The following is a 27901-nucleotide window of genomic DNA, read 5'->3' as shown; positions in this document are numbered from 1 at the left end:
ACTGGCACGGCCCTTTGTTCTCTTTTGTTCCCTTTTTTCTCTCTCCAGACTAGTTGTGATGTTTGCAACAAAGAGAATTAAATATGAGTGACATGTTGGCCAAATATGAAGAGAACAAAGTGGGACAAAGAAATGCCATACAACCCATTAATTAAACTACCATAAAGCTCATTCACTTCCTGCAGTATTTGGTTTGAATATTTTCTCTTTTTACCAGTTTAATAACTGAATCTGCTTTTAAGTTCAACTGGGTTTATTAGGGAGAGGTTGGAATGCACAAAATACCCATACATAAGTAAAAAAGAAAATAAGTCTTACTTATAAACAATTTTAGTGATTTTCACGTCCTCTGGTGGATTTGTTAACTTGTGCCAGGATTAAGTCTCTTGAGTAGATTGGCAATGTGGTGTCAAGGTAGACCTTGAAGAGGAAAGTGACCAATTTTAAAGAAGGACATGCTGTATATAATTATTGATTTCTCTTCAGATTCTAGGCATTATCTGCCATAGCTTTTTTAGCTTTCTTTGTTGTTGATTGCTCATCTTTTCTTCCTTCACTGTAATCATTGGTTGCCTTTGTTACATTAAAAAACCTCATATGTTTTCTTCTCTGTCATGAGAAAAAAGCAGAGATATTCATCAATATGTTTTTACTCCACTTATTTGGTCTCCAAGCACAATTGCTGTGCATGGTTTTGTTTTAAATATTACGCCCAGTAAGACATGATGGTGACGAATTTAGTAGATCCTTTATTTTATATGTTCATTCATCCAAATGTATTTGCTAGACAAACTACACTGATATAACATGACTAGAATTGCAATGTGAAGCTAGAGTTGTTGTAAAAGGATGGTACACTATCTTTAAATTCTGAAGTTTTACGTATCAGGACATAAAGAAATCATATGGTTCTTAGCAGGTCTTCAAATTAGGTGGGTAAACTCTTCGATAAATTATTGAATGTGACATATTATTCCATGTCATTATTTATTTAACAAAAATTAGGTCAAAATATAGTACACCCTTACTGCTTCCATACAGATTAAGAGGGTAAGTAGTAGCCAGATGCTGCTGATCAAATGCACTTGATTAATTGATGATCAGCAAATATGGGGAGCTGTTCTGGAGCTGTCAGGTTTGTGTTAACACAATGTTAACGGGGAAAGACACCATCAATCATCTTAGAGCTCTTTTTGCTACCCATCAGTCTGGGAAGGGTTATAAGGCCATTTTCAAACAATTTGAAGTCCATCAATCTACTCCTGAGAAAGATTACAGTTTCTAATTTTCTCAGAAGTGCATGTTCCAGCAAAATCACCCCAAGATCAAATTCTGAAATGCTCTGAAACGTTGGAAAAAACCCAAGAGCTGCATCTTTTACTCTGCAAGCCTCAGCAAGCAGGTTAATTGTTAACCTTAGAAAGCCTGTTCGCTGTAAAAAGAATATGACAGCATGGTTTAGGCTTACAAATTTGCAAAACTAAGCCTAAATAGTTCTGTGTTGAACAAAACACAAATCTTAGTGAAAGAGAGATGACAGTAAAGTGAAGATGACCATAATGCATAGCGTATATCAGCGCACACCTTTTACCCATTACCCACACATTACCTGCAATGTAACCCATTAACAGGTCATTTACATATTCATTTTATACCTGTAGTGGCTAGTTTAGCTTCAAGCAACAATAAGTATAAAATAGTAATTTAGTACAATCAAATCCTTTTTACGTCCTCATGTCACTGACATTCAAACTGACAGTCTTCAACCTAAATTAATAACGACATAACTTTTTTTGTTTGTTTGCAAATTATGCAGCAGTTCACAAGAAGTGTTCATGAGTTGATTTTTGATATTTTTAACAGTTTTCTATGTCCTGTTGCACTATGCGACCGAGTATTAGGGCCACATTAAGAAAAAAAATATATTGTTGATCATTTTGAGAAAAAAGTCAAATGTGGGGATTACCACTGTTGTTTCGTCACAGAATGCCACGGCTGCTATACCCTCTAAAAATACCTTGTTTGGATGAGTTGATGAAACAAACTGATCGGCCATCTCATTATACAACATACATCCTCTTTACTGCACCGGTACTGAACCATGGATAACCTTGCATCTGTCCATTACAACCCATCCCCTTTTGTGCAAATCCACTCTTCTTTAATCTCGAAATTTCGACTTGATTCTCTGTGGCCTTGATACTCCTTCGCATGGACACTTTATTTCTACAAATATGTAGGTTGACGGAAATGTTCAACAGAGACGTTTTGATGATTATTTTGTTTGCTGCTATGAAAAAAAACAAAAACAAACTTGAATAACTAAATTTGTCATTGGCACTAAAAAGGCTGAGTAAGAAGTGCAGCAAGGATTTAAAAATGTCTTTGTTCAGTCCTTCTTTCTTTCTTTCTTTTTTTGCTGCACTTTGTCAGAGGAATTCAATTCAATTCAATTTTATTTATATAGCGCCAAATCACAACAAATGTCGCCTCAAGGCGCTTCATAGATACAGAGAAAAGCCCAACAATCATATGACCCCTATGAGCAAGCACTTTGGCGACAGTGGGAAGGAAAAACTCCCTTTTAACAGGAAGAAACCTCCGGCAGAACCAGGCTCAGGGAGGGGCGGCCATCTGCTGCGACCGGTTGGGGTGAGAGAAGGAAGACAGGATAAAAGACATGCTGTGGAAGAGAGACAGAGATTAATAACAGACATGATTCAATACAGAGAGGTCTATTAACACATAGTGAGTGAGAAAGGTGACTGGAAAGGAAAAACTCAATGCATCATGGGAATCCCCCGGCAGCCTACATCTATTGCAGCATAACTAAGGGAGGATTCAGGGTCACCTGGTCCAGCCCTAACTATATGCTTTAGCAAAAAGGAAAGTTTTAAGCCTAATCTTAAAAGTAGAGATAGTGTCTGTCTCCCGAATCCAAACTGGAAGCTGGTTTTACAGAAGAGGGGCCTGAAAACTGAAGGCTCTCCCTCCCATTCTACTTTTAAATACTCTAGGAACAACAAGTAGGCCTGCAGAGTGGGAGCGAAGTGCTCTAATAGGGTAATATGGTAATCAGTTGTTTCAGTTATTGTCCAGTCTTTTTCCACAGACATTATTACCAAGAGTGGGATGGCTGCACATCTATCTTTGGCATTGTGATTATTTAGTTTAATTTAGTTTTGAGCATCAGCCAGTTGCAGACAGACACACAAATGTGGGAAAAGCTAGACACCTCACAGCTTTGTAGCAGCAAAGTAATAGATCAAGCAACCATCAAAACAGCACCTACTCACATCTAATGAATCACCAGTGGAAGATTTCCTAATCCCAGTGTAACAGACTACAGCATGCAATAATGATAAATGGCTTTTCTACACTAAGGGTTTTTGTTGGATTCAGTCAGTATATTGTAACCCCATTCATTTCACCATCAGAACAAAGCAATATAGAGAGGCGGTTTAATACATCAGATACTGTACTATTTCCATATGTAGCATTACTCTGCCTCATTTTCACTCCTTCTTCTTCTTAAAGACCCGTTTTAACTTGAGAGCCTGACAGTTCTGTGTCATGCTCTTAAAACTACCTTTCTGTTTGAGCAGTGTGTCATAATTTGTCTTATCTGAATAAAAAGTCTACTTCACAGTCGTAACCCCCGCCTGCTGTAAAAGAAGAAGACTTTCAGCAATGCTTTCAAATGGCATTGGTATAAAAATAGATTCAAAGATTTGGCTGGTTGTCAGGTCGTTTGTTACAGCTTGATACTAATCTCTTTAAAATATTAATGATTGTGTATTTTCTATCCTCACAATATCACTTATTTTATTAAAAAAAAAAAAAGGTCAGTACCAATCCTTCAACTCGCTCCATTTTATAGTGTTAAATCAAGTTGATGTTTGAGGCACTTAGTTTGATTTAACAGTCATTGTAGTTTATTGCTTAAACCCCATCATTTGGATAAGAGACAGCGAAAGCTTTATTAAAATGATAAGGCACCAACTAAAGCAGAGGATATAATATAAAGCACAGACAGTACTTCTGCCAACATGAGCAAAGACTTTTTGAAACATGGCCAATGTGGAACACTTGGAGACTGAATTGTTGGAGACAGTTTTAGCTGCAATCCACAGCTTGATCCCTACAGAGTGAGACATTTTTTGGCTTGTTCTAAAGTCTCTAGATGTTCAGAAGTTTCCATTTCACGATCAATTCTTGTACCATTAGAGAAAATAACACGGGCTGCAGTACTTGATATGCTTTTTCATGTCTTCTACGCAGAGGTGGGAAGTAATCAAGTACAAATAGTTTACTTGAATCTATATACTTGTCTATATACTATACTGTGGGCCACACGGCATCAACGCGTTAGCGCGGTTAGCTCATTAATGCGTTGACGCCGCCCGGGCGATCCGCGCTAACTCACTAACGGAGATTTGCAGCATTAATGTGGTTATGGCGTTAACATCATTTTAATGAGATTAACGCTGACAGCACTACTTTGTACAAACATTTTTAGTAGACTTGTCCTTCAAGGAGCAACTTTTTACTTTCTTACTTTGAGTACTTTTCACAGCCTGTACTTTTTACACTTTTCCTTGAGTAAAAAAGTTACTTTTACCTAAGTGAAGAAAGTCTGTACTTTTGCCACCTCTGCTCCTAAGAGTTAGTCTGAAAAGACTGGAATGACTATAGAAGTTAAACTGACCTTATCAACAGTCCTCGCTGTACCGTACAATACATGCTGATAGAACTTGATTAATTGGATAATTGCATCCTAAGGAAATGTAAATGACACTGTCTGATAATAACTGACCTAAAGATGAAAAGTCTCCATTAAATCTCATGCTGTACAGAGGATTCCTCTTCAGCTTGAAGTGGACAGTTTTTTCCGATTTGCTTCTTTTTTTTTAAAAAAAAAAAGTATCTTTGTTTAGTTTTAGTTTTAGTTTTTACAAAGGTTTTTTTTTTTTACATACACTATGACATTCTAGTTTTTTGTATTTTTTGATCTACTCAAGAGCTGCCAGTCTAGAGCTGATCATCAACATTCAACGATCAAATCTGTCTTTTGGAGTCTGTGTTTTGGATGTGAGTTATGAAGTCTCTACCTGACTTAATTGGGGTTAAACTCTGGTGATAACATAAAGTGGTTTTTGTCCTCATAATGAATATTAAGAATTGTGCTTTGAGTCTCAGACTAGAAAGTATAACTGGCAATTTTCTGAAGATCTTTTGAAAACTTCACGTTTCACTAACACCTAACACCTCTGCTGATGCCTTTTATATCAGCGTGCTTAAGTTTCTGTTCATTGTGCAGTTTATTTTGCCCACTGGATGCTTGGAGAAAATCTTGTGACTGACTTTGAGAGAGAAGCCAGAAATACAAGACAGACTTGAAGAACAGTCAGTGGCATTTTTATTTTATTTTTTTTATCTGAATGAAAGTTATTCAAAAGTCTTGTTCATCATATTGCACATCACTAAAACAGCCAGAAGGTGCCTGCTAAAATGACCAGAATTTAATAATTGAGTTGTCAAGAAAACAATTTCTCACAATTTGATTTCGAGCATTCTTTTGTTTTTTCAACTGTTTTGGGGTCTGTTTGCTCAGACTCTGTCAGACTCTGTCAGACTCTGTCTCCTGATTCTGATTGAATCCTGAAATATTGATTTCTCCAGTCTAAGAAAGAAAGAATAGAGTCAAGGGCCAGTGGAGCAGTGTGTGTGTGTGTGTGTGTGTGTGTGTGTGTGCGTGTGTGCATGTGTGTGTGTGTGTGTGTGTGTCCATGTCCGACCTTCATTTGTGCATGCTGAAGCTTTTGTTGCAATCAATGTTGAGATCTCTGGTAAAAGTGCAAAAAATGAGTGACAGTACTGCCATGCCCGCACTATACACACAGGAATTTATGCTGCAAGACTCAAATAATAACTGATAGATTTGGTGAAATTAAACCCTCAGTGAGCCCTTTAGACTGATGAAGTTTACTTCTTTGCTCCGTATAATGTGTCATATCTATGGTAGGAACTCAAGAAAGAAAGAAAGAAATACATAAAAGATTAAAAAAAGATCAGTCACATATATAATTATACATAAAATAATTTATGTAATCTTCTTCAAAGTAATTCATTTTGTAGCGTCTTAAATTTCTTCAAAACAGTGAGCATCTCTGGGATTAAATTGGTGGGATTAAATTAGGACTCTGCCAGTCACAATTCAAGATACAACCTGAAGCAGCATAGCTTTCTTTCACCATTTCTATCCTATATAAGCAAAAAAGTTAACTAAACTTGGTTTCACAAAGCTGATTTAATTGAAAAGGTAATTTTCAATTAATCTCTGTACTTAATTTACACATTACATTAAGTGTACTAATGTAACATAAGTGTAATTCCATCAATACTGAAAATTGAAGCCAGTTTTAAGAACAGTACTAAATTCATCGGCAGTGTTGTAACGAGGGTAAAAAAAAAAAGTTCTCTACAATTCTGAAAACCAGAATATTAACATCTATAAATACTTCACAAAGCCACATTTTAAACGAATTTTCAGAAATTAGAACATTCTTTTCCAGATGTCATTTCATGCATACACTTAAACTTGCACTACCCTTAAAATCGCTACCGTTAGTGTATGACAAACATTACCAGATATGATTCCTTGTGGGCATTCATGTTCTACCCTATTCTGCTAGTATGGAAAGGAACACCTCTGGACAAGCTGAAACTGGTGCTTGAAGCTCATTATTATTTACCCTTTTTAGTCCAGTAATAAAAATGAATACTTACCACTGGTGCTGACACTGACTAAAACCTGCGTCCTGTTTAGTCCTGTCCTTGTCCACAAAAAGCACTGGCTTGTTTCAGCCAGCGCAGTGTGGCCAATGAATTCCCCTGACACAACAAATTGATTCAGCCACACAGAGCACATCTGCTTACTCTCACTGTGAGATGATTGGGACCTGAAGTCTCCTACATCGCTTTGTGATTTAGTCTAATACGAGTGTACTTCAGTACAAACCTCTTTGCTGGAGCACCTGTCAGTTGCAGGGAGACGTACCTTCTGGGACTGCCATTAACAAAATGTCAAATTGACGCTTTGGGAGTGAGAACGTGTTGCAAATTGAAACTGACCTGGCAGTATGAAATGCCAAGTTTTAGCTTACAAATCAGTGTAATCTATCACTTACCTGTGATATACGTGGTTTACTATGGTGAGGTCAGTGTTCACATGCCTGTACAGTATATGTTTCTTTCTCTTTTATTAGAAGCTGCTGAAAGGTAGGCGATGCTTCCTGCAGATAAATGTGCAGACTAGTGCGTCATCATGAGCGCGCAGGACTGTGCGATCCATGCCCTTTGCTAACTGCCTAACTTGAGTGCTACACTGCACTGCTACTCTTCTGCACCAGACCTGTGCATCTGCTCCATTTGTCTATGTGTGTTTCCACCCCGGGACTCACCTCTGGCTCCAAACCATAACAGACGGCTCTGGGTCATTATGGCAGGTAGAGCAATGACAAGTAATGCAGTGATGGATTATAGTTGGTGTCAAAGCTGGTGTGTGTGTACATATTTGTCTGTGTGAATCAGGTCACCTCTAGTCCCTCCTGACTTTCCTCAGTTTCCTCTAAACCTCATTTCTCCTCCCTTTCTGTCCCTTCTTCACCTCCTTCTCAGCAGTAGATCTCTGAAAAAGGTTATTATCACAGCATGAGAAGCCACAACGCTTTTAAAGTCAGGAATCCACACACAGCACACATTTGAATATATGCTGAATAAGTCAGATGGGATATTGTACAGGAATGAGCAGCAGTACAAACTAAACAGTACAAAAGTTTTTGTTTTTTGTGGCAGATGTTACAGTATTGCACTTTTTTAAAAAATATAAATATCAATAAAGTGGAGTGACCAGTGCAGATTATACAGAGTACTTGTGAAGCTGCAGGGTAGCTTCTGAGTGTGTCCTGTGGAGTGTGTGTGTGTGTTTAAGTGTTGTGGTTGAGGTGTCGTATGGCTTGATGGTAGAAACAGTTTTTAAGTCTTGTAGTCCGAGCAGACAGACTCCTGTAACGTCTGCCAGATGGTAACAAGGAGAACAGCTGATGTGCTGGGTGGCTGTGGTCCTTGATGCTGCTGTGTGCTTTACGGAGGCATCGCTGAAGATAAATGTCCTGAATGGCAGGAAGCCTCATGCCAGTGATGTGCTCTGCTGCCTTCACCACCCTCTGTAGGGATTTACGGCTGCTGGCAGAGCAGCTTCCGTACCAAACTGTAATGCAGCTCGTCAGCAAGCTCTCGATTGCACACCTGTAGATATTCGATGTGATGTTGGCGTTCATGCCAAACTTCCTCAGCCTCCTCAGGAAGTAAAGCCGCTGGCGAACTTTCCTGATAGCAGCGTCTGTGTGAAGGGTTCAGGAGAAGTCCTCGGTGATGTTGACTCCAAGGAATTTGAAGCTGCTGACCCTTTCGACCTTGACACCGTTGATGTGGATGGGCTGGTGTCCCCTGACTGGTCGTTTCCGGTAATCCACTATCATTTCTCTAGTTTTGCTGATGTTGAGAGTCAGGTTATTTTCCAGACACCACTCGTACAGCGCCATCACCTCCTCTCTATAGGCCGTCTCATTGTTGTCTGTGATGAGGCCTATGATGGTTGTGTCATCAGCAAACTTGATGATGGTGTTGGACTCGTGTTTAGCAACACAGTCGTGTGTGAACAGGGAATATAGGAGGGGGCTAAGCACACAACCCTGTGGCGTACCTGTGTTTAGGATGAGTGGTGAGGAGGTGTGCTTACCAACTCTCACCACCTGGGGCGTGTTTGTGAGGAAGTTTAGAATCCATCTGCAGATTGCTGTTCCCAGCCCAAGGTCGACGAGCTTCGTGACAAGTTTCGAGGGGATGATGGTGTTAAATGCCGAGCTGTAGTCGATGAAGAGCATCCTTGCATATGTATTCCCTTTTTCCAGGTGAGTGAGGGTGGTGTGCGTTGCCAGGGCGATGGCATCCTCTGTGGCTCTGTTTGTCCGATAGGCAAACTGAAGAGGGTCTAGTGTGTCAGGGAGGGAGGAGCAGATGTGACCTTTGACCAGCCGCTCCAGGCACTTCATGATGACGGATGTCAGTGAAACAGGACGGTAGTCATTCAGACAGGAGACCACTGATTTTTTGGGAACGGGAATGATGGCGGATGCTTTGAGGGACGTGGGGACCACTGACTGCCTCAGGGAGAGGTTGAAGATGTTGGTGAACACCTCTGCCAGCTCGTCTGCACACGCTCTGAGTAGCCGGCCTGGGATGCCGTCCGGTCCTGGAGCTTTGTGAGGATTGACCTTTTTAAAAGTCCATCTCACAGCTTCTGTTTTCAGAGTTAAAATTGCAGCCTCACTGTCCTCCTGAGGGTAGAGGATCTGCTCTCTGTTGTCTGCGTCAAAACGAGCATAGAAGTTGTTGAGCTCGTCTGCGAGAGATGCAGTGGGCTGAACACTGCCTGTGTTGTCCTTCTTGTGGTCAGTGATGCAGCACAGTCCATTCCACAGTCGCCTGGTGTCAAAGCTGTGGTAGCTGTACTCCATTTTGTCCCTGTAGTCCTTTTTTATGGACTTTCGGAGGTCATACCTGGCTGCTTTATATGCATCAGCGAGTTAAAGGCAGAGGTCCGCACTTTTAGCTTGGCGCGAACGTCTTTATTTACCCAGGGTTTCTGATTTGGATATATGCGGACAGTGGTTTTTGTGATGGTATCATCCATGCACTTTCCAATATATCCAATGACAGAGTCTGTGAGTTCATTGATGTTGCCATCAGCTGCATCCACAAATATCTGCCAGTCAGTTGTGTCAAAGCAGTCCTGTAGGACCTCCTCAGCCTCACTGTCCCATTTGTAGATGACCCTGGAAGCTGGTTTTTCCTGTTTTAGTCTTTGTCTGTATGCAAGTTAGACTGCAGAAGGCCTTTTATTGTTCAGCTTTGTCTTCTGTGATCAGCAATGTGCACCGAGGCTGTGAGTGTGAACTTCTTTTTCACACTGCTGATCTTAATCTGCTTTTGTTTTGCTCTATTGGCGGATATGCATGCAGGTCACTGCCCTCTGGGATGATAACTTGAGCTACAGGAATCAGTAAATGAAACCACTTTGGAGGTCAGCGACTTCTGTTATTGCATGTTATACAGTTTTGCTCATCTTAAGTGATTTACTTAACAATAGCCAGAAATGCTGGAAAGCTGCAGCATAAGCAAGATGTATAGTCACTTGAGCATTACATTGTCTTACTAGTACTTTTTCCAAAAGACATCTAAAAGACTCTGCTCAGGTCTGCAAAAACATTGATTAAACCAAGAGGAACACGAACGAAAAGTATGGGGAGGGAAGAAACAGTTCAAATAATAACAACCAGAAGTTTACTGCAAAAGCCACCCAGGAGTTTGTCAAGTCAAAGAATGGGATATTCTTCAACAGCCAAGTCTATCACCTGATACCAGTTAAACAGAGCGTGTTTTTCAGTTACTGTAGGGGTGAAACTGAAGGCAAAGAGACACACAAAGAAGCAAGAGTTCTAGACTTCAGGCAGTCATAGACTGCAAAAGACTCATCGTTTTTATTTTTACTTGAGTAAAGACCTTTAATAAGTACTTTTACCAAACTATTTTAACACAAGTATCAGTACTTTTGTCATCATCCATCCATTCCCATGCTGGTCCAAGTTATTTGTTGCTGATACGCTGTGTTTGGTCTTCTGCGAACGTGCTGCTGTACATTGGAACTACACATCTTTACTTCTCATCTGTTCAAAGAACATTGTTCAAAAAGTCTTGTGTTTTTGTTCAGATGCAATTTAATTGGAGATTATGTATCTGAATTTCAGGAGCAGGACCACGCCTCCAAACACGCTCCTTCCGGCTGTCATCTATATAGGTTCCCCTAATTCTGCAAGCCGATCATTCTCATTTACGTGCCCCACCCTCCGTCCCTCCTTCTTCTCCATTCTTCAACTTCTTCACTTCTATTTAGTACATGGGGATCTTCCAGGCCCGGGAGCCATCGCCAGTCCCCTTCAAGGCCTTCCCCAAACTGCAGCTCAATTCATGTCAAAGCATTCACTTTTTCCTACTAAAACGCTGTCAAACATAAATGAGGACATGGGACCAGCTAGTGAAATTAAATTTCTGTGAGCGTTGCATGTTCTGAGCTTAGAGTGGACTTCCTGGGACATCCATTCATGGGAAGTTTGTGGCATTTTGTTAGCACACACCTCAATGGACCAGTCCAGCAAACTGCCAAAACCACTGCTTTTAAAGAGCTGCTCACACTCGCATTATCAATTCATGAAGTACATTTGATCATCAGCACCTAGCTGCTACTTAACCTCTTCTTGTGAAAGCACTTCATTTTTCAGAGAATTGCACATGTCAGACACAATCCCTGTTTTTGTGGGGAGAGATGATTATGAGTGTGCAGATCACTGAGTGGAGTGTGGGTCATCTTCAGATTTTCGTTATATAATGTAACACATACTGGGCTGAGAAGGTGCATAAAAAATAAACCATGTGAAATTTTATTTTAGCCAATTATATATATTTACTGTAAGAGAAAAACAGCAGGAGCATGCATATGGCTCAGTCAGACACCAGGGACTGACTGGCCCATTGGATGGTCAGCACTGATATCAAATGTAGAGGAAAAAATGGATTCATACTCCTTTGTAATTTCTGCTTGAGACTGGAAACTTTGCTCGTTCCCTTGCGAGTCTATATGTATGTGTGTATACTCAAATGGGGTCACCAATTTGTCACATCCTGTCCCTCCTCTCCCGTCATTTTTACTTTGGTACGTTCTGCTTTTCACGCTGAATGCTGAGCTGACAGTGTTCTGTATAAATTTGCAAAAATATGAACCTCACAAGTGAGCAGCCTGCTGCCTTCAGTGCTCTGGTTGAAATATTAGATTTATTTTTTTTATGACACAAGCATACATACAGTTCGAAGAGAAAAAAAAATAAAGAAAAGCAAAAAAATGACCAAAAAAACAATTAAATTAAAAGCTGCCATTAAGAAAAAGCATGGTTTGCATTCAGATTTGTCCAGGGTATATAGTGTGTCACTCTGGTGGGTATTTCTGTATCCATTGTTTGGTTTGTTTACGTGTGACTGGGTTGCACCAGCTACACATGAATATATTGCAAACAGTGTGATGTTCTTACCACAGCGAGGCGAAGACTGTCCAATTCACTGTACAGTACATAACAATACTTCTTTGCTTTATAGTCAAGGCTTTATAGTGACTCAAGCTGCCAAAACTAAAAGCAGCATACATCATATCCTTTTTTTTAGCAACTGTAATTGGATATTATTTTAGCAAATTGTTGAAAAGTTAAATAGTGCATTACTTTTGTCGTTTCTTGGATCTTTTTGACTGCGTTCCCTTGTAACCGACATGAATTCAGCTCCTCTGGGTCGGCCTTTGAAGCCTGCAGAGCCCTGATATTTAAAAGCATCAACTCCTGGGTAGACTGCACTTGAGTGAGATGTGCGCAGAATAAATCTTTGGGAGAAAGTTCACCCCGGTACAGCAATTATGATTACATTATTATGCTCCGTGGGAAAGAGTGGAAGTGGTTTGTCATTACATCAGAACATATTTCATTTTGTGTGAACTTTAAAGTAATGCAGACTGTGAACTGGAACGGAGCGCCGATCTGTTGGAAGAGAAAAATGACACTTTGTGCTACGCCAAGGCCAGCAGAGAGAAGGAGTAAATTAACAGCTGAACATAATGTGCTTTAATGGTACTTAATAAAATATACACCTGTTTGTTGGAAAAGCTTTAATATTGGCCCGTGTGATGGTATAGATCTTATTTTATTGCAGCTATTAGTTTATAAGTTCAACACGAGTAGGATGTCGTGGGAATAGTTTACAACACGAAAGAAACTACAGCCATGTTTGAAGACAGTTAACAATACAAAGACAGACATGGCAATGTGAGCGGGTGTTTGTTTTTGCAGGAAACAAAATTGTGTTGTGTCAAAAAAATTTAAATTAAACAGGCTTCCTGAACAAATCATGACTTACATGATTCACATGACGTAAATACTCACAAATCATTACATGAAACATGAATAGATCTTCTTCAGCATTTTTATTATTCCTTCTTCTTCTTTTTTCCTTTATGGCCTGACTGGCACTTTTAGTAATCTTCTCTTGTTTGCATGTTTTTTCGCAGATCTAAAATCTTTGTCATATTTGAATCAGAATCAGAATACTTTATTGATTTGGCAAAGTTTGCAAGGGAGAATATCGCAAAACAGCATTAAACAAATCTCTAAACTTGTCACCGCTGTCACATTGATGTCAAGACTTGGACTATGTCAATTTAAAGGCTCTGAAGGGACTTATTAAATGCGGTGCTATAGACTGTCTGAACATGATCACAGAGGTACGCAGTGCTAGAAAGATTTTATAGTAAATTGGTTTCTGTGAGAACATTAACCTAACGTTCCCTGAGGCCTATATGTAAAACAGGACTCCCTTGTACATTAAGCTTCTTGCATCATAAGCTGATATATTGAAACGATGAAGAGCCCTTGGGTGCTGTATGGTATATTGTACCCAGAGGGCCCAGGCTTGTCATTCCATTTACCCTGCAATTCACTGTGGAGAGAGACACGCACACACACACAAAGAGAGCTACAGAGAGATTAATTTCTGTCAATGCAGGTTTAGAAGGAGATTCTAGTTTCATCTATATTATTAGGTATGAAATGAGGCTGTTATCCCCGTTTCCCTTTAATACCTCATAAGAACTAAGTCATTCACGGTTTTTATGTCGGGCTGTTACTGACTTCTGTAGCTTGTGACATTTCTTTCTCCTTTAATTATTCACTCTGCCCTTCAGCCTCTTGCCGTTGCCTGTGCCTCATTACGAACCACGCAGATTAAAACTTCTGACTGTGTTGATGAAGAAGACGATAAGCTTGGAAGGGGAAATGGCGACGTTGACGAAGATGAAAAGACAAAAAGAAATGTGACTCATGGAGGAAAAGAACGTTGGGAAAAGAAGACAAGGGTTTGCCACAGGGGAGGGGCAAAATGAGAAATCTGCAACAGCTGGGTGAAATTACTGTGCCTTCTTGTCCATAACCTGCTAATTAAGAGAACAGAGGGAGAATGCAGATTAGAGGGGCGGGCCTGGAGACAGGCCTGTGGCTCTCTAGTCCTCGGGAAGAACCTCATCTAGGGAATTGCTGTGTTCATACAAAGCAGTGAGGGAGTCTACATTATTCATCTCCGGAAGTAAGATGCGGCAAGGCAGCGAGGGAAAAGGATGGAGTGGGAGTGAAGCGATAAAATATGGTGTTTAAAATCTCCATGTATGATTTTGGGCCCATGCTTTCTTTGTTTATCCAGTTGTTGTTTAGCTATGGCTTCTGGGTAAATCCTAATGAGAGGGGGGTTTGGGGGGGATTTTTGTTTGTTTTTTTGCTATTTTACATACTTACCCATGGATCAAATCCTTCTCAGCAGCACAGACTCTCAGCCCGTCCAGCTACCAATCGCATGCAATTTACCAAGCCTTTTAGCTTTTAATGGTTCTTCTCTGCTCTGACAGCTTGGAGTAAAAATAACAGGACTGCAAGAACGCGCTCGCTTCTACAAGGCGTTAAAAAAAAACAAAAAAAGCAGATTCCTCACATCAGATGTGTATCTCTTGGCTTACAGCAGATGTTGTTAATTTGAAATGAATACATTTTAGGCCATAGAAATCATTATCCATCAAAGCATGAACACATCAGTAGGATCTTGTGTCTGGCAGGTGTTTAACTCACTCGTTAGATGTTCTTCTTAGCCTTCAGTACTTTTAAATGAAGCTCTCGGAGTCCTATCAGTTGCTCTGTCAAAAATGCGCCTCTGGTTATTGTGGGAATGATAGATGCATTAATCTTAGCAGGGGGTTCCTGGAAGAGGAAACTCGAATGTACTGGGATCCACCCTGAAAATTAGTGCACATGAAGTTCACAAGGAATGTCTGGGGGAAAAAAACATTCTTCACCGGAAAAGTTGTGCAATAAACTGCAAAAACACTCACCGTAAATCTGCCTACCGCCATGTTAAATTATACTCATTAAGCATAATTTCATTTTGTTTCAGATGGACGGTGAAAAAAGACCAAAGCTTTGACACGTAACAGATCAAAATGTCTATAGGGGGGATTTTTGTTCTCAAGCCTGTTTATTTACTCATGCATAGAAAAAACAAAGCTGTTACCTCATTAAATGAGAACCTGTGGTGCTTTTTATTGAAGCTATTCTGAAGCAGCTGAAGTTTAATTTAATCATTTGATCAAATCAAGTTATGATTCTAAACATCTTGATGCATTCTCAATCGTCCAGGAAAATCAATCTCCAAAAGTTGATTCTGTTCATCTGGACGTAGCGTTTTCTGGGAGAAACGTTTCGTCACTCATCCAAGTGACTTCTTCAGACTGCAGGCTTCCCCAACCTTATAAACAGTACATTTGCATAATGACTGAAACCAGCCCACTGAAGGAACAATGGGCTGTGAGGTCAGTTCCTTAATCATAATTATGCAAATTCTCATGACCATTGATCAACAACCACTGACCAAAACCCACTGATCAATGGCCATGAGTACCATTCACAGAGAATGGGGAATGGCTGCATTCACAGCATTGTAAGATGGCGAAAGATGTACCCTTAGGCCCCCTCCTCGATTCAGAGATGGTCTTTCCCTTTTCACGTAAATGGCCTCCTTGACTCCACGCTCAAACCAGCGTTCTTCCCTGTCCAGGATGTGTACATCCTCATCCTTGAAAGAGTGTCCACTAGCCTGTAGGTGTAAATAGACTGCAGAGTCCTGGCCTGACGAGGTGGCTCTTCTGTGTTGTGCCATCCGCTTCGCCAGAGGTTGTTTGGTTTCCCCGATGTATAAATCCTGGCAATCCTCCTGGCACTTAACAGCATACACTATGTTACTCTGTTTGTGTCGGGGGATCCGATCCTTGGGGTGGACCAATTTTTGGCGCAGCGTGTTTTGGGGTTTAAAAGCCACAGAGACCCGGTGTTTCGAAGAGACGCATTTTTTCGAAACACCGGGTCTCTGTGGCTTTTAAACCCCAAAACATGAAACGTTTCTCCCAGAAAACGCTACATCCAGATGAACAGAATCAACTTTTGGAGAGTTATGATTCTAAACCCAACACGCTGTCATCCTCTCCAGGGTGTAGCCCACCTTTTCCAGCCCTGTGTCTCTAAACTGGATAAACCATAAACATTGGACGGATGGATTCTGAACCTTTGTTTATTAGTCACTTTTATTTTTCACAATTATTTTTCTATAAATGCTAAGCTTTCAACAAATTCATGGACACTAACATTTTACAAGTCAGTGTCTTATCATTCAGAATGGCCAATAGAGAGAACTTTTGAATTGTTTTAGTAATCACCTAGCCTGTGCAACCTGTTTCTAAGTAATTTCTAAGTATGGAATTATTTTCATGTACTTTAACCTTTCCACTACATGCCCGACCTTCACTGTGGATGAACTGAAAAAGTGTTTTGCACAATATATCTGTGTGGCTACCACCAGGTCTTTGTTTTAGTTTGTTAAGTAATGTTTTATTAAAATGAATGCAGACAAACTTACAGGCTTGTCAAACAAAGAGTTACCTCTGTGGAATATGGACCGATATCTCGGTCCTGTATTAATTGTTTGGAAACACTGAACAATGAAATGAATTATATTTTTTTTTAAAACGAAAAAAGTTTTGGTTTAACGGATGGAACTTCAATATCACGAGAACTTAATAAGTCAAACTAGCTTTCTGTCATGATGTCTGGCATTTCTCTACAGTTCAAAAAATTCAATTCAATAAAAAAAAACTTTATCTAAATGTGCCAATTTCACACCAGTGAATTTAATTCATGTAGATAGTGCTGAAAGACAATTGGCGTGTGGAACAGTGCAAACTTAGAAAGTCACAATTAGTCAGCCATCTTTTTTTTAAATGCTTCCCATAACTGAGAGGATGAAATGTATAAAGAAACAACATCACGAGAGAAGCGTAGTTGCAGGATGGTTCCACACTCATAGAGTTGCTTTGTGTCTGCAAGGACAAGCCTATTCGATCCATCAAAGTGGACATCCTCGCAGGTCTGCTAAGAATTCATCTTGTTACCCGGTAGGCTTTCACCTTGAACATTACATCTGCAGCTAAACCAATCCTCTCCAGCAAGGTCTCTCTGTGTGCCTGAACTCTCTAATAGAACTAAATAGTGAGAGAAGGGATGACCCTCAGGGGCCAACTCAGACCAATTCTTTTGCGAGAAGATTGAAGAGATGCTGTGTGTATGCGCATGTGTGTGTGTGTATGTGTGTGTGTATGTGTGTGTGTGATCACCTCCAGTAGATGAGATGGATAATGTACTGAAAGCTGAGGTCAAACTTGATGCACAGATGTGGAATTGGAAGAGCGGAGGGATGACACAAAAATAGTCTGAGATAGTTGCTGAAACAAACCACGGGGTATATTTCAAGAATTGTAATAATGCAAATGTGCTTTGGTTCACTTAATCCACTGCATGTTTATGTAGGACTCAGCCTTAACTTTGAATTTTTTAACCTGAGATTTTTGCTGACCAGCACACTTTGCATTGGAGCTTTGAATGAAATGAACCAGCTCAAAGTCAGAAGCAATTGCTTAGTGCGAATGAGCCAGAAACAATGCAAGCAGCACCATCCTGCATAATATAATTCGGAACAATAGTGCTGGTTGGGAATATGTGCACTTTATACTTTTGGTTCAGGTCATTTTTGCACTCAGTTCACTTTTTTTTTGCACAAAAAGCCTGCATGACAGAAAGAAATATAATCGACAAGAGGAAAATTACATTGTTATAGAAAAAATATCTGTGGTTTTAGCTACTTTTCTGTTTGTGAGGCACCATGAAGTGAGTGAAGTGTACCTTGGGAGTATAACAGCATTTGCCAAAGCACATATTGCTGAGAAGTCTGAAGCGAAAAGGAAAACCTAATCAATAACTGAAATACATTTTTGATTGTGATATAATGCAAAGAAAATACACTCACTCAAAAAAACCCTGAAATTCAACAGCATTCAAGCAGAAGGAGAATATCCAAAACTCTGTTATGAAAAAGTTATAGATGCCATTAAAGTTGAATAAAAACAGAGGGCGGCGGTTTTCCTATATTTAATGGAATATAGAAACTGAAGTTTAAAGGCTTTTAATGCTTTTTAATGTTTTGTTATATGTGTAATAAATGCTCATTTTAGTTTTTATTGCTAACAGTTAATTTGGCATCACATCATCCTTTATAATCGCTCTCAGTCCGGTAAAGTTTCAGCTTGCACTCTCCAAATTTTTATTGATATTACATTGTATAAATAAAATTATACACTGAAACTGGTTACTCTTCAATTCACACGTTCATATCATAGGAAACTCCTAGGTGATGCGCCAGTGTAATGTCTGCAAACGTTATCAAAGAAAAAGCTCTTCATTAGCTAGCCATCCATTTTTAATTCCCATAGAAAACAGCATTACAGCTGCTGCTGCTCAGCATCTGCTCACTCGCATAACAACACACATGCCAGATGAATCTTTGTCAAGGTTACGTTTTTGGCTTTTAACCAGGCTTTTGGGATATGTTCTGATGCGTGATGTGTTCTTTGAAGTGTGTTTTGTGTTATGTAAAGAGGTTCTGGCAATCTTTGCAAGCAGGCGCTATGCCAGTGTAGGCTGGCACCTTTTGGTAATGCAAAACATACTCAGATTGTAATCTTGCCAAAGCAGGCATTACACACAGAGTATAACCTTATGTTGCTGAATAAAGGTTCAGTCACTATTTTATTAGATATTGTATGGGAAAGTGGGTGCTTTTAGTATATTTAACAGTTGTGTTAAATGAATACAAAAAATATATGCTAAAGTCTTAGAAGTGTAATTTTCCAACTTAGACCTCCTTTTTTAGCATGTCATCCACAATACAGCAAGCTTTTTGGCAAAGTTTTGCCTTATTTTGTATTTCTGCTGACACAGAGATACAAGGATGGAGAGCAAGAGGCTTCAGGCCAGGGTGCATCGTGCTGCATTTTTGTGTCAGTGCGTGTGTGAGATACAGCATATTGCTGAGTATGTTTCTGGGTATTGCTTTTCCAGCATATCATGTATTTTGCTGCCAAGAGTCTGGTTTTGATCGGAATGCCAGGGTGAATTATGCATACACTCTTTCTTATGAAGAGAAGAAACTTGTTCTGTTTTTATCAGGAATCTTAGTCGTCGTGTCCCTCACACACACCTGGAGTACGTTTCTGCTGGGGAGCATGTGCAGCCTAGTCTAGACTGACACAGAGTGCATTTTGCTTAAGAAACAACAAAAAATGAGAGATTGGAGGGGAGACTTTGGCTCACAATGGAGCCAACTGCCATTTGTTTTCACACAGAGGTTAGATAGTGCACAATGAAGGTGGGTGAAGAATCAGAATCCCATTATAGATCCTGCTCTGTTGTTAAAAGCGGTGGGGTGTTTGGGCTTCATAAGCCAGTATTGATTGGGAGACTAAAGATGGAGAATGTTTTGGAATACGATACACCCGTAAGTGGGGGGTTTGTTCCACAGTAATGCACAGCATTTAAACATGAAACACCCAAAAAACTCACTCAGTACTGGAAAAATTGAGGTGGAGAGTCACGGACATCAACGACTGAGGTGGAAATGTTTGCTCCACTTTCCTTTTGTTGCTGTGAAGTTTCCTGTTGACCCCACTGGTGCATTTGTTGAAATCAAATCCTGCAAAATCCTGCATGTTCCCACCAACAACAACATTAGGTTCATGGCCAAAATTAAGCCAAACATTTGGCTTTGAATGCGGCCACGTGTGTTTATTGGCAACCCAGGGATGTTACAGCTTTTGCACAGCTTCATCGCTCTTTATCCCACATTATGCACGGTTACTTGCATGAGCAGTTGCAACTTCTTTTGGACGCTCGTGCACAATTAGAGCGTGCCGGTAACAATTTACTCTGTCTTCTCCTCCAGTTTGTGTCATCCCACTGTGGCTTCCATCTGTGGGCACTATTAGCTGAGGAGACTGCTTTTTGCACTCAGTGGGATATTTGACAGTGTAACAGCAGTTTAACAGTCCTTGTGAATTGCCATATTTTTGCACAAACTGTGTCCTCCTAAGTTTTGTGACTTTTCCACCCAAGATGCACTAAACAAAAAGAGAAATTTACAGCAGTGTTTCAGCAATACACCTTATGAATGGTGGGCGATGTGAAATGTAGACTAAAAAAAAAAAGAATAGTCAAAGGAGCTGAGGCTGAAGTGTTCTGGCTTGTGGTTTTTAATATAGGTCATGCAAAAGCACAGACTTCCCCTAATGCAACTTGACAGTGTCTTTACTCTAAACCCTTCTCTATATTGTTAACATTTCCATACTTAAAAAAGATAAGAAAAAACAACAACTCCAAGCCTGTTACAACACTACTCATTTTAATATCAAAGTTCTTTTCACTAGCTTGACAAAATTCCTCCAGAACCACTGAACTGTTTCACAGTTGCTTCATTTAAAAGGACATCTCTGCGGGTTTTTAAATACTCACGTGGATACTGAAGAAAGGTTCTCTTACTGTATTCCTGTTCCATACAAGGCACCGAAACATAGCCTCTTCTATTACCTGACACAAGGCCCTGTGAGAATGGGATGTCAGAAGAAGCAAGAGTAGTAATAGTGGTGAACCCTACATCAACGGTCCCCGGGCCTCGGACCGGTACCGGTCCGTGAGTCGTTTGGTACCGGGCCGAGTTGAGGCTCAGGTGTGAAATGTATAGTTTTCAGGGTTTTTATCGGTTTTCAGTGTTATTTTGTTATCGTTTACTCGGTTTTCCTTGGTCTTTTCACGTGTGTTATGAATAAATTTTCTTTTTTTTGGTACTGGTACTAGTTTTATTTTGTTGTATTTATCCGTGACACTTTAAAGGCCCTATACAACCGTTGCAAGAGCTTGGTTCGCATTGCCGGCAATAAGTCGGACTCGTTCTCGGTGGGTGATGGGCTCCGCCAGGGCTGCCCTTTGTCACCGGTTCTGTTCATAATTTTTATGGACAGGATTTCTAGGCGCAGCCAAGTGGTGGAGGGCTTTCGCTTTGGTGGCCTCAGAATCTCATCTCTGATTTTTTCAGATGATGTGGTTCTGTTGGCTTCATCAGGTGAGGGCCTCCAGCTCGCACTGGAACGGTTCGCAGCCGAGTGTGAAGCAGCGGGAATGAGGATCAGCACCTCCAAATCTGAGGCCATGGTTCTCAGCCGGAAAAGGGTGGAGTGCCCACTCCGGGTCGGGGATGAGTTCCTGCCCCAAGTGGAGGAGTTCAAGTATCTCGGGGTCTTGTTCGCGAGTGATGGGAGAAGGGAGCCAGAGATCGACAGACGGATTGGGGCTGCAGCTGCAGTAATGCGGACGCTGCACCGGTCCGTCGTGGTGAAGAGGGAGCTGAGTGTAAAAGCGAAGCTCTCAATTTACCGGTCGATCTACGTCCCTACCCTCACCTATGGCCACGAGCTGTGGGTAGTGACCGAAAGAATGAGATCGCGGATACAAGCAGCAGAAATGAGCTTCCTCCGAAGGGTGGCTGGCCTCTCCCTTAGAGATAGGGTGAGAAGTTCGGCCATCCGGGAGGGGCTCAGAGTAGAGCCGCTGCTGCTCCACATCCAAAGGAGCCATCTGAGGTGGTTTGGGCATCTGACAAGGATGCCCCCTGGGCGCCTCCTGGGTGAGGTGTTCCAGGCATGTCCCACCGGGAGGAGGCCCCGGGGCAGACCCAGGACACGGTGGAGAGATTATATCTCTCGGCTGGCCTGGGAACGCCTTGGTGTTCCCCCGGATAAGCTGGCTGGGGAGAGGGAGGTCTGGGCCTCTTTGCTTAGGCTGCTGCCCCCGCGACCCGGCCTCGGATAAAGAAGATGGATGGATGGATGGACTTTAAAGGCCGGTCCATGAAAAAAATTTCGGGCATAAACCGGTCCATGGCGCAAAAAAGGTTGGGGACCGCTGCCCTATATAATGTTATAGAATGGTTTTAAGAACAAGAACAAAAGGCACAACTCCACCTGTAATACAACACTTTGTTGAATCTTAACTGCTTAGGACTGAGTTTGTGTGGCAAAATGAAACATTTAATAGTGACGATAAATATGCAGGATGTGTTTCCTGTTGCTCAAGTGAAGCTGATGGCAAAATTCATTTTAACTCACGTATGCAATCATTACCTTTAAATTATTAGCAGTTTGAACAAGAAAAAACGATTCTAGCTTGTCCTTTCTAAAAAAGTGTACAGTATTGATCTTATTTTGGTGTAATTATTTGTTTCTGTTATGACATTTTACTCCTGTGAAAGTCTGACTGTGACTTTTTGTGACTGGTGTACCCATTCATTGTCTTTTGCTCAGTCTTCAGTTCAGGGTCACATGGGAGTTAGAGTCTAGCCGAACTAGCATAGGGCAAAAGGGTGGGTACACACTCACATTCACACCTACGGACAGTTTAAAATCACCAGTTAACCTAACCTCACTACCTACACATAGAGAACATACAAACTTCCTACAGAAAGATCCAGACTAGACGGTGGATTCAAACTCAGGATGTCTAGTCTAAGTTTTGCCTTTACAATAAAAAATAAAAAATAAAAAACTGAGTAGAATGGAGCAAACTACTCACTGACTTAAGTTCAATTTTTTTCTTGGAAACGTTGAATCGGCTGTCATAAGTGTTACACATACAAACACAAACAAACTCAGTATTAAAAGCTGTTTCTCTGTTCTTAAATCAGAGTTATACATCTACAGTGTACTACATGTTTATCCCTTCTGTTTTCAGCTCTTTTGATCAAAGCTGGGTCGCTCTGACTGAATCATTATGACTCAATGAAATGGGGAGGAGTGCTTAAAGCACTTCATAATGTGCATTATGAAAATCATTCTACAGTGCCCGCCCTGTGATGCAGACCTTGTGTTAAAAAAAAAATACAAATGCCAGGTGATATGCTGCTTACAAACATTTTCTGGGTTTCAGTGTGATTATGATTAAGTAGACCCAATATTTGTAGTTACATTATATTAGTCTCTGTTATATTTCAATATCACCACTTCCTAGAATATTTGGCTTGCTGCCACTTTTTTAAGCTGAAATACAGAGTTGAATAATAGATCATACTGTATGTTGCTTTCCCCTCAAAGAAGTTAATTCCCCTTATGCTGTCATTGTTTGATCATTTATCAGGCACAGGCTCTGCCACTTATCACAGAAAATACCAATTACTATGTATTTCCCTTCACTGTACCACGCATTAGCGCTTCCATTGTACTGAATACTTCTCTTGGGTGCCGTGTTGTAGGAGCGCAGTGTTTTGAGATGATAGAAATAGTTATATATTGATTTGCAGAAAACACAGTTTCATCCCCTGTGTCAAATTCCTATTTTAAAGAAAGCATCAGTATGGGATCATTTGAGCAATCTGGTCAATTTTGATGCAAATTTTAGTACTTTGTGCATACATTTATCATGGAAGTAAATTTAACTAAAAAAGAAAAGAGCAAAAACGAAAAAGAAAAAGAAAATCAAAGCAAAGACGATTCAAAATCTACAAGAATATAACGCAGCCAGGTTCTTGGTTCTATGATGTTTTTGTCTTCCAGATTTGAGAGTCAGTGTGTGACAAGTTTCCCTGATATCGGGCTACTTTTTTGTTTCTTACCTGCTCACTAAATATGTTAACTTTAACAAAAAGATTTCTGTTCATGTCCAAAGTTTTCTGCACATTCATGCATGCCTCAAATATGTTATTGAGCCTGACTGAACACAAACCCAGGCAACAGCACATCTAAAGTTTAAAAAAAAGAATCCAAAACTGGCTTTCAGCTATATTGTTTTTCAGACATTTTTGGGGAAAAAAATTCCTTTTTCTTTCTCTCTCCTCCATTCCTATCAGGCTGCTTGCATACACACAGCCAGAGGAAAACATGACAGGATGTGCAGCTTTTTTGTTGATATCAAAACACTGTATGTGCGCGTTTTTGTGTTGCAGGCTTAATTATATTTACCACAAAACATTCTGTGGTTGTATGAACTCATAATTCATATTCATATCTTTGGGAGGGAAAAAGACCTATTGTTGAAGAAAAAGACTCATCTGTGTGTGAGGCATTGTTATTGTGCATAGTGTTTCTTTTTTTTCTTAGTAAATCCCCTGCTTCTTTCATGCTTTTATTGGAGGGGGACAATGTATTCAGGCAGCACGGTGGCACGGTGGTTAGCACTGTTGCCGCACAGCAAGAAGGTCCTGAGTTCAATTCCACCATCAGGCCGGGGTCTTTCTGTGTGGAGTTTGCATGTTTCCGTGTTTGCGTGGGTTCCCTCCGGGTACTCCGGCTTCCTCCCACCGTCCAAAGACATGCAGCTTGTGGGAACAGGTTAATTGGATATTCCAAATTGTCACTAGGTGTGAATGTGCGAGTGAATGTGAGTGCGAATGGTTGTCTGTCCCTGTGTGTTGGCCCTGGCGACCTGTCCAGGGTGTACCCCGCCTCTCACCCTATGACAGCTGGGATAGGCTCCAGCGCCCCCCGCGACCCTGAAAAGAATGGATGGATGGATGGATGGGACAATGTATTCTAAATATTAAGACATTTCCCCTATGGAGATATAAAATAGATACAGAATTGATATAGAGATATAGGTCTCTGGGTCAGCTGTACAAATAGGGTGGCAGCTAAGGCAGGAGACCTGGCAGGACACACCCTACAGGGACACAATCAAGGGAGGCCCTGCTAAGGGCCATAACAGTCCCTTAGCAGTGTTGGACCTTGACCAGATGGTTTGGTAGCCACTAACAAGCTCCTGGAATAATTCTGGCTGGATATTTGAGCATTCTCCTTGGCAGAATTGATAGCATTCACAAATCTTCAGTAGGGTTGTAGTCTTCCAAAGCTTAATGTTAGCCTGCTTTATCGATTCCAAAACCAGTTTAGATTTGTGTTTGTGATAATTTGTCCTGTTGGAACACTCAGCTGTGTCGACCACCAAGGACTCAATCTTTATCTTGTCTGACTTTTCTCCAGAAGGCATTTGACTCTTCCATGTGGACTAGCTTAAAAGAGCTGATTTTGGAGCAGTGGCTTTTTTCTTGGTACCCTCGTGGAGTCGCGGTCCCTGGTGACGTAAACCTCACTTCACTGTGGACAGTGACACCGGTGTTCAAGCAGCTCCCAGTTCATTTTAGTCTTGAATGCTGGAGGATGCTGGGTTGTTCTTAAACATCCTAACCAATTTCCTCTCATCTGAAGCTGACAGTTTGGGGTTTCTTCCAGATTTTGACAAAGTGGTGACACATTTGAATAACATTCAACTTTTTCTGCACTTGTTTAGAAATGGCCCATTAATTTTCTGGATTGAACTTCCCAAAGCCCCGACTTTAACCTTATTGAAAATTTGTGGACTATGTTTAATAGCCATCTATGTGCCAGAAACCAACTAATTTGAATTAACTGTACCATTTTCTGCCAAGAAGAGTCAAATATCCAGCCAGGATTCTGCTAGAAGCTTGGCTAACAAAAGTTTCTAAGGCACATTTAAATATAGTGCCAAATATTAGTGATGGTATATGTAAATATTTGAAACTGTATGTATACTTTTGAACTTGTGTGGATTAGAGAAAACTGTATGCAGTATGTATAATGTACAAACATCCCACTCTGGAAAAAGAACAGTTGAAAGAAATCACGAAAAGCCCAAAATTATAATGACATTCATTCATGAATGGTTTATGTAAACTTCTGACCCCAGCTGTGTAGAATGTATGCCAGCATGAACTAGCAAATAAAAAGGACTTTTGCCTCTTCTGCTGTGTCCTTTTGGCTCCCAGCTGTCTGCAGACTGAGGGGATTTTATTTTATTTTGTAATGTAAACAGCAAACAATGCATCACATTGTTCTACATGTCATATTCTGGATCAACGTACAATGTGTTATGTACAGTTTATTTTGCGTGTACAAAAGGAGAATCCATGACCACGTCTGCTATTCAAACTCCAACACCAGCATAGCACCAACACAATAATAACTGCTGTGTTTCCCTGCATTCAGTTTGTCTCTGTGTGAGTGTTTGTGAGCCTTTAGTACAGGGAAGGCCTCCAGGCATCAGTGGACTTCTGATAAGACCCGGTTAAAGCAGCTGTTTTGTTGGCCTCCACTCTGCCATCTCGCTGCCATAAAAGCAAGAACTCAACTTATTGCACATAAAAAGCCTCTTGGATCACTAGCGTACTTTTGAGAATTTATAACTATAAATAAAGCAAAAGGGCATGTAGGAGTCACCCCTACATAAGTATGTATTTCACAGAGACCCTCTTCTCTCCTCTTGTGAACCCAGTAAACCTTTTAAAGTGGTCTTAATGCAAATGCTCTTTCATAAACTGAAATTGCCAAGATAGCTTAAACCTCTAGAAGATGAGGAAAACTGTAACAAGCACTATTTATTAAGCACCAAGTAGGGAGCAGCTTTTCAAGCGCCCCTTGTTGTAAACAGTTTAACACTTCTCAACTAATGCACTAACATAAGCACCTCCATACATTTACTGACATAAATTACCCCAGTGGTCCTTATCAGTTCTACTTTCGCGTGCTCGTCAATTTTTCTAATGCATCCAAAAAGTCTGCATAAAAAAGGAGGGTAAAGATGCTTCGAGAGGCTGCCGTAAAACAGGCAACTGATTGTGTCTGATTGTGTTTTTAAGCTAGCTGGAGTAATTGCAAAATTAAGAACATATGTAATTATTCTATGTTCAGGTCATGACCTCAGCAAGTGCTGTGCTTGTATCAGTGTGACTAGTTTAGAGCACTACAATTAAAGAATTAAAGTGTGATTCTGAATTATTAACTGCATACCCCCAGAGACAAAATAAAAAATAAAAAAATGGGAGTGCACTATGCAGCGAATGACAATGATTCGCATTAGTATTAATGTATTTGCAGAATCAAATAATGCTAAATGCACTGCCTAAATTGTTACACTGCACGTCATTAAGCACATCGTCAAGTGAGCATCAGATCAGGCCCTATTAAGCCAGCGCTTGATTGGCAAGTGGTGAAATTACAAGCTCATGCTGCATTCACATGTCTGCATAATTGCGAGGCGTGCACCTCACAAACTTGTGTCCTTGCTTATGCTGAAAGTGGATGTAATTACTTTTCAAGCTATGGCATCACAACAGTCAATGCTAGTCTTGACAAGAGGTGATTATGTCTGGTTAAGCTATTCACGGCTCTGTATCATCCTCAAAATGGTAAAAATAAGTATAAATCTCTTTTTTTTTTCTATTATATATAGTGAATTCTTCCAAAAATGTCCTTTGGTTTAATTTCATGTCTAACATTTAATGGAACATGTTAAATGGAATTGTATAATGCAAACAACAGGCTCTCCACCTAAATCATAATTAGGCACCAAAAGTATCCACTCGAGATCTCATGGTCCACTGCAGATCTGCTAGGCATGGAAATGCTATGGGAGCTAATGGTGTAAATGAGTGGATACCTGCTGTAGATAAATGAGCTTGTTTGAAGAGTAATGGTACTGAAGTGATCCTCAGAGGGAAAGTGTCTTTCTGCATGGCTTCACCTCAAGGAAGGAAAGTTTTCTAGACCTATTTAAAACTGGAAGTTTGGGTTGTTTTTATTATTATTTATTTTCTCTGTTTGTGTCCGAAACCTGTTCTGATATTCAAGACGCGTAATAGCCTTCATGGATATTCAGATACACAACTCGATTCTTTTCTTCTGTTGAATATTTTTGTTTTTCTTATT

General features: G+C 40.4%; 1 protein-coding gene across 2 annotated transcripts in view; it reads left to right on the top strand.

Annotated features, from left to right (window-relative positions):
• lsamp (limbic system associated membrane protein) overlaps positions 1 to 27901 on the top strand; it is a 468508-nt gene that overhangs the window by 218121 nt on the left and 222486 nt on the right. The window lies entirely within an intron of this gene.

Source organism: Neolamprologus brichardi, chromosome 14 (genome assembly GCF_056152115.1).
Source record: "Neolamprologus brichardi isolate AB-2024 chromosome 14, ASM5615211v1, whole genome shotgun sequence".
Classification (NCBI taxonomy): Eukaryota; Metazoa; Chordata; class Actinopteri; order Cichliformes; family Cichlidae; genus Neolamprologus; species Neolamprologus brichardi.
Note: the sequence above shows the minus strand (reverse complement) of the source record. Positions and strands in the feature narration are given on the sequence as shown.